Raw genomic sequence first — 8,689 nt, 5'->3', positions numbered from 1 at the left:
TACACTTCAAAAGATCATTAAGATTGGGGATTACCAAAAGTTTTAATGGATTATTACTTTATTTAAAAAGGAACTATAGTTAAAAATCTCTTTAATTCATGGTTAAAAATAATTAAATGAATAAATACAAAATAAGAAGGTAGCATGGGCCTGTGAGCCTATACTCAGGAGTGTGGGGTAAACTGACAAAGGTGCAGCTTAGCCAGTCGACATGGTGCGACAGCCATGGGGCGTCCATTCATGGTGGAAGAAGGCAAGCTGGCACCAAGGCAGTTATCAAGCTCTAAGAAGTAGGATGGAGATAGAACCATTCTATAGGACAGGCCAATGGAGGCCTTTCTGTGGTTTCTTTTGTTATGAGATGAACATTGTTAACCTGATGGTAAAAATGAATGATTTGACTGATACTTCTAAAACTGCCCCTTAGGATGGATTAAAATTGGAATATTGGATATAATTTGATTTCTGTACAGTTTTGTAATTTGGATGTATTAAAAAGGCAAAGATGTTAAGTCTGGAATCTCATGTTTTTAATTCTGGGGCACACTGCTAAATGTACTCTTGTTACAATTGTTTTGGGTATCAGTTTAATGATTCAGGTACTAAATTTTATAAGTGGAAACTGTGACGTAATAGTAAAACTATCTTAAATTACATGTAAACAGGTAAATGTTTTAAAGTACCTAAACTAATGGGGATAGAAGTACACAACTCCCATTAACTCTCTGTTCATATATATATTTTATTTTATTATTTTATTTTTTATTTTTTGTTCATATATATTTTAAAAATTGCTCTTTTAAAACTAGCAGCCAGGAGGCAGTGTGCCCCCTGGGCTTCAATTTTTCCATGCAAATAAAGCATAAGGTGAAGGTGTGAGAGCCTCTACTTTAAAAGGCTTTAGAATGCCTTTCTAGATAAGAAATTTGGAAGTGAAAACAAGCAGCCTGAAGCAATAGGTGCCATCTTGGCTCCAGATGTCTTCAACTATCTCCAGGCTTGGTAAAAGACTTCAGAGATCAAAAATCGATCTCCAGATATGAGATTAAAAAAACAGACCTGTCCTAAATGGTTGTTTTAAGTTGGATAGAGGAAAATTATGGCTACCAAGATGATTGTTTAAATGCTACTCCAGTTTGCCTTGCAGGTTATCAGTAAAATAATTTATTATTTGCTGCAACTGATAAAAATATTGTATCAGAACTGTTGCAAATATTGCCTTTGCACTTGCAAGAGTATGATTTAATAATTGCCCCTTATAATACTCATTTAAACAGAAGATCCATCTAAATATCTAGGATATTTCATTAAAAGACAAGCAGTTACCCCCAATTAATAAAAATTTGAACTAAGGAATTAAACTCTTAATGATTTTCAAAGTTACTGGGAAATATTAACTGATCCCTGCCTATGCTTTACATAATCTATTCTCCATTCTTCAAAGAGATTCATTTTTAAATGTCCTTCGTAAATTAACTAGTGAGGCACGTCAGGAATTACTTTTAGTAGAAAAAGCCCTGACTCAAAATTCCTTATCTTGGGGAGATTTATCTGTCCCAATTTGGTGATTAACTCTACTTACCAAAAAACTACCCCACAGGGGTGCTAGCACAGTACAACAAGCCTTTGGATGGATATATACCAGGCCCACATTCTCTAAAATGCTAACCACACATCTGAAAATGATTGGTTTTATTATTATGCTAGGTCATGAAAGGTGCTTACAAATCAGTTGGCAATATACATACTTCATTATCATCCCTATACCTAAACAACAATTCAAATTTGCATTACAAACTTCTGATATCCTCACTTTGTCCTTGAATGGCCTTACTGGAGAAATTTTATACCTTCTATGGCCTTCTAGCCATTTATGACAATTCTTTCAAAAACAAATTTATATTATTGATAAGATTTTACTTTCTGAGCCCATTCTAATTGCTCCTCAGGTTTTTGTGGATGGTACTAAATATAACAAATGTAAATTTTGGATAAAAGTTAAATGTGAAGTTTTCTCACTCCTTACTAACTGGCACAATAACAAATTACAGACTGTTATATATGGTTTAAAAAATTCTTAATACCTTTTAATTTAATCACTGGCTCTGCCTATACAGCACATGTATTATGCAATATATATTCTGCGAATATTTTCCAAATAAAACCCCCCACTAGATTCACTATTTAAACAGTTATAAGGCTTGTTACGCCAAAGGCAACACTCCTTGTATGTAGTTCACATCCGTGCTCATTGTAACATGCCAGGCCCTATGGCATATGGTAATTCTCAAGCAGATGCTTTAGTCTGTTTTGCTCCTGCAAAAGAAAACCAAAACCATGCTATCCTTAAAATTTCATAACACCTTACATGAATTAAATATAGTCATCAAGTTCAAGGTGTAGTAGAAGAAGCACAAAATAATAAAAAAGGGGGAATATGGATAGTACCGAGGGATATGAGACTTCTATGAGAAGTCTTTATGAGTTAACCCGAGCCATTATTGAGGAAGTAATATTTGTTCTTAATTTATTTGTTTTGAATTCTTAAAATCTACCTCTAGGAAGTATAATGGCCAGAGCAGATCACCACTTCTTAACCCCGTCCTTGTTAAACAAGCCACAGGATATCTGGACTTGATCGGGTGTGAGGCTAGATTGTGTTCCAGGGGAGATAATAACCCAGGGGCAAGGCTATGCTTATGTTACAGAAACATAACAGCCCATCTTTCTAGCATCTGCTCCAGTGGATCCAGCAACAAGACCTGGGTGAGACATTCTAATTCAAGTAATAAAACCATTCTAATGGACAGGTGTGCACTCATAACCTGTAGGGGCTACATCAGAGGTAATGTATTGTGCATATATTTCTAACCCTCCTTTATTGTGTCCTTATTTATGGACAGAAGCCCCTGTCCTTGTGTCTACATCTATTACTGACTTACTCTCTCCCCCTTATGGGTCTGGCATTCCAGTCTTTCCTATGGAAAAAAGATGATCTTTTAACTTCTCTTACTCTCAGTTCTCTAAAGCTATCTGTCTAGGCTGCTCTCCATGTTATCCCTTTAGATATCAATATTGGATTCAACATAGAGGTTCATATAATTCCAGTAGAACTTGGCTGGTTAGACTGTCTTGGTCTGTGGGATCTCACACCTATAAGATAGACAATTATACTAGTGCTGCTGGCCTGTATAAATGTGAGATTTTTACTTATCTGATCTTGAATTTTACTGAAAGGCATTGGGAAACTTGTTGAGGAATTTTTCCAACTATACAGAATACATCCCAACATATTTGGTATGATTGGGGACGTTTTGCTGTGTGCTTACAAAACTGCATCGAATGTAACCCATCTTGTGACCCTGATTTATCTATGAACATGTCCAACTCCATGTCTGCTGAACAGCTTTTAGGATGGTTTGGAGCAGGCTTTATTGACCCCCGGCCTGCCCTTGCCCTTGAAAACAGGCTATTTCCTCCCCAGTGTCATTTGTGGAAAGTAGCCACCTCTCTGGCCCCTGTATTGTTGGCCTACAAAATCCTAGCCTTATTAAAAATGTCTGATTACTAAAACTTATTGCCCTGGCAAAATTACCCAAGGGCCATTGATTGCCTAAAACTGTTTTGAAATTCACTGGGGCACCAGCTTGCAAAAGCCAGTGTATTTAAAAAGCAACCAGGAAAATAGTAGATTTTGCACAAGTCAGGCTTTATAACCTAGCTTCTTTAACCAGTCTATGCAGAAAGTTGCAGGAAGCCCAGCAGGAAGTGTGACATTCTATTGGAGCCACTGGGAGATACTGCTGCCTGCTGCCACCAGGGCCCCTGCTCATCCTATTTGGGTTAAGATGGAGGATGGCCTGACAGTCATCTGGAAGAATCTACATCTTCACTCTGTGCACCCCTACTGTGTCAAGATAGGATTGTTATTTTGACCCAGTGACACTCACTTTGAGTGCCTGTTTGCATGCATCATCCCTGGGCTGAGGACCTGTACAAGGATTAGTAATAAACCTTTGCAAGCACCTTTTGAAGCTGTCATGCACTTGGACTGATTATCGCAGGACTCATCAGACTGATTGCCATTGCTACTACTGCAGCGATATCTGGAGCCGCATTGCTACAATCTATACAAGCTCATGACTTTATGGTGCATTGGCACCAGGACTCCCACAATTTATGGCAACATCAGCTGGAAGTAAACGCCTACCTTCAAGATGAGATAGAAGCCATCAAAGGAGGAGTGTTCTGGCTTGGACAGAAATATCTGGCTTTGCAGCAGCGATTGTTTTTGACCTGTGATTGGAATTCTAGTCATGTCTGTGTAACACCTTACCAATATAATGCCTCTGAATGTGAATGGAATCATATACAAATGCTTATAGATGGAGCTGTAGTAAATGGTTCTTTAAGTGAGCATAGTATATACTGGGAGGTTTTTCAAGCTTTTCAAAAGGAATTACCAAATGCCTCTTCTACTGATGATATTGCCCAGGTACTAGCCCAGACTTTAGAAGGATTAGACCCCAAGGGGTGGTGGCAGAATATTTCATGTAGTGTTAGAAGTGCTTCTATTGCCTTAATACTTATGTTATGTATTTTTACCTTAGGATACTGTTCTATCATAGCAGTAATGAAGTGCTTTGCTAAGAATAGATCTTCTGATATTTTACTCACTACCCTTAAGCTTACTAGAGAAGCAGGTGTAGGAAAATAATAAATACAGTGGGAATTGTGGGAGAATAACTTCTCTGACCAGTGAGAAACTTAGCACAGAAGTTCTGATGGCTTATTAGCAAACTAATAGGCCTATGGGGAAAAATCTCCATTAAAAGAGTCTCCTGTGTTTGTAGGCCAAAGGAAGCCACTTTGTCATGAGACTCTCCCCCCATGTATAGATCTTCCCTGGGGAGACTTGTTTGCATATCTGCTTTAGCAAAAGCTTTTCACAGTAAATAGGGAAGTCATGGTCAAAGATAATTAGTCTCAAAGAAATAGTAGCTAGGTGATAGAGTTCTGCCCCGACTGGTTTAATCTTTTGTTGTAGCGAAGTCCTTTGTAGTAGTGAGTTCCTTTGTAGTAGTGACATCCACAATTTTTGTATTGATATGGATATCTTTCTGTATTCATTTTACTCTTGAACTTTTGAATTGATTTCTAACCCTATATAAACCTGGGTCCTCCTGAAATAAAGTGTGCATTGGTCCACTCGCCTCTGCATCCCCCATGTCCTGACTATGGTTGCAGTTACCCGTGTTCAACACAGAAGTGCTGTTCTGGGAGAGACTGGGATGACCAAGCAGCCCCATAGATTCCTCTGGAGGATGGGGACAAGGTGGCCAGGGAGAGACTGAGAGAGTTAGCACTGGCTTAGTTGTAGCCGGGTAAGCACAATCTGCCTTGAGGGATGGGGAACATTTATTAAACTGATTGAGAATAAAGAAGTGGACACTCAGGAGGCACAGGCAGGAGGTTTTCAGGTTTGAAGCCAGCCTGGCTATGTAGTGGGACTTTATCACAAAACAGAAATAACTGCAGGGGTTGAGGGGCTGAAGGTGTAGCTCAGTAGTAGAGCACTAGCTTATCATGCATGAGGCCCTGGGTTCAATCTCAGCACCACAAAACAAAGGGAGATACACCATTTCTGATCATCTCCCTTGTCCAGGTTACATTAGATAAAAGGAAAAGAGGAGCTGCAAGGAGGGAGGAGAAAGCAAATATGGCTGCCCTGACTCCGGACCCTGAATGGACCCCATATATTTAACCTATAGTCACCCTGGGTGACTGGATGGGCCTGGCTTCCTTTTGTAGTTGTGGTAACTTGAGGCTCAGACAGGCAGTGATTGTGTAAAGTGGGGCACTTGCCCATTTCTGATGGTTGTAATCCAACTGTTATAATCCTGCCTTGCAGGGAGGCTGAGAACTGAGGATCATGGTTCAGGGAGAGATTGGGTTGAGACTCCATCTTATTTAATGAGAAAAACAGCTGGGCTGGAAGTGGGGGAAAAGTCCAGAGCACAAGGCCCTGAGTTCAAGTCCCAGTACTAGCAAAAGAAAAACAAACAAACAGGATTTTGTAGAGGTTGTGAAATTCTCCAGAGGCTGCACTCAGCAGAGCCAATGCTGTTGTGTTGCTGTCTCTCTGCTTGATGAGCCATTCTTTCCTCCCCAGTTGCAGAGAAATCCTGGTAGGAAAGTGAGGGAAGATGGATATGAGCCTGGATTATCTGAAGCACATCTTCAAAACCTAGAGTGGGAAGGATGTGGGTTACCATAATGATAGATCTGAGGGGCCCAAGCAGAGGGAAGGAAGGTCTCAGAGCTTCTCCAATTGTACTAGTAATGAGCCTTGAACTCAGAGTGGGGGCACTATTCCTGCTTTACCACTTGAGCCACAGCTCCACTTCCAGTTTTCTGTTTTTGTTTGTTTTGCTCGTTAACGGGAAATAAGCATCACATGCCATGTGAAACCGTAGCTTCTGTTGTTGATGATCCTCTTGTATCCCCTTTCTGTGGGTGTACCCACACTATCACTGTGTCTTATCTGAGTACATTGGAAACTGTATATACTGGTATTAGAACTAGGAAAGTGAAAGGGAATACTAAAAGCTAGAGACACAGGATAAAAAGACAAATGACTACAAAAGCAATACTTGCAAAACTGTTTGGGGTAAACCAACTGAACAACTCATGAGGGGAGAGGGAAAGGGGAAGGATGAGGGGGGAATGATGGAGGAGGTAACAAACAGTACAAGAAATGTATCCAATGCCTAACGTATGAAACTGTAATCTCTCTGTACATCACTTTGACAATAAATAAGAAAACAAAAAGAATCTTGTGGACTTTCCTGCCTAGGCTGACTTCAAACCATAGTCCTAATATCTCAGCCTTTTGAGTAACTCTGATTAAATTTAAAGTATAGGAATCACTGAGATCTTATTAAAATGCAGTACCTGATTTGGAGGATCTGAGGTGAAACCTGAACTGCATTCCTCAAGAGCCTGATGGTCTGAAACACACACACCTGGAGGTACCAGCTGTTTTCTCTACATATGCAGGCATCTGTGTGTGTGCATGTACACACACACACACACACACACACACACACACACACACACACACACACCGTCTCCTATGAGACTGGAGGCAGGTATTTTCCCTGTCTGCCAGGACAGGCTGCCTTTGGGTGGAGAATCACTTTCTGTTTTTCTGGTTCCTTGGCTTTTGTTCCCTTTAAATCAGATCTTACCCCCCACTACACACTTTCACATAGGAAGACCTTGGAGAGAGCAGACTAAGAGATGGAATGTCAGAGCTGGGAGCTCTTCCTGGCACTTCTCAAACCCTACACCCCACCGTGCTTGATGCTTTCACATGGGCTTAGGAAGTTTATCTGCCCATTTGGTCATGACCAGGAAGCGGGCAGTAGAAAAGGTTGGGTTTATAGCAGGCAAGTCGCACTGGATCCACTCTTAATCCCTCATTCCCATCTAAAAGTAGGAGTAAGACTGAATATGAGGTAGGAGAGGGAAGATCTCTGACCAGATTTAAAAGGGATTGAGGATCCTATGCCTTTAAGCCCTCTCCTCTCCCCTCAACCCCCCTTCCCACCTTTGCCCACATTAAACCTCCCCAGAGAGTTGCTTCTTCTCCCTGCTCTGCTGAGCGCTCACTGGCTGCTCTGGAGGCTGTGCTTTTCAGTCTCCGTGGAAACCATTAGTTACTAAGCAACTGGAGCATCATCTGTTCTGAGCTCTTTCATCTAATTATCCTATCACAGCAGCAGAGAAGGGTTTGAGGGTTTGGGGAGTTGAGAGGAAGGGGAGACCAAAAACAGAAGCAGGAAGCTCTCTTTTAGCAGAGCAAATTCATTGACAATGCTGAATTCATTTAAAGCCACATCACCCTGTTTCTCTGGAGGATTTCCCAAAGTCTTGGAAGAAGAGAACCAGAGCCACTGCACTATTTCTCTCTAGATTGTCTCCCCCTTGAGTCTTGATTCTAAACTCTCAAGTTACTTCCCTTGCCTCCAAATTTCCAATTGAATAGGCATTTCTTTATTTATTGAGTACCAAGTATGTCCCTGAAACTCTTCTAGGAACTGGAGTATAAAGCAAAGGTAACTTTCTGCCTCTGAGAGTTCCTGATTTCTTTCTACTCCCCATACTAAAGGGTTATCTTTAAGATGACTCCTCTATCTGGACTCTAGTATGTGGTTGTTTCCCCACCCCCACCTCATTGGATGGCAGTAGTTCTGTGTCCATGTTTCTCCTCCCACAGTGCTACTTCTTGGACTCCCAGGGGAAAGCCATGTCCATATTGCTCCAAGGCCACGCCAGGCTGTGTTGGCAACCATTATCCTCCTGTTAAGGAATGGCACTACATTGGACTTGAGATGAGTCACCTTGAATTGTGCTGGGATTTGATCTCAGTGCCTCATGCTTCCTAAGCAGGTACTCTACCACTTCAGTCATACCTCTAGCCCTGAACATCTTGAAAATGGGGAGACTCAGGCAAGAGCATGGTTCAAGTGTTAGAGCACTTGTCTAGAAAACACAGGCCCTGTGTTTAAATCCCAGTATTCTCAAAAATAAATACATAAACGAAAGTAAAAGAAAATAAGACTTGCTCCTCCCAGATATGACAAATGTAAAAACTTCAGGCTCTTGTAGCTTGTGTCTGTCATTA

Source organism: Perognathus longimembris, chromosome 18 (genome assembly GCF_023159225.1).
Source record: "Perognathus longimembris pacificus isolate PPM17 chromosome 18, ASM2315922v1, whole genome shotgun sequence".
NCBI classification, from domain to species: Eukaryota; Metazoa; Chordata; class Mammalia; order Rodentia; family Heteromyidae; genus Perognathus; species Perognathus longimembris.
Note: the sequence above shows the minus strand (reverse complement) of the source record.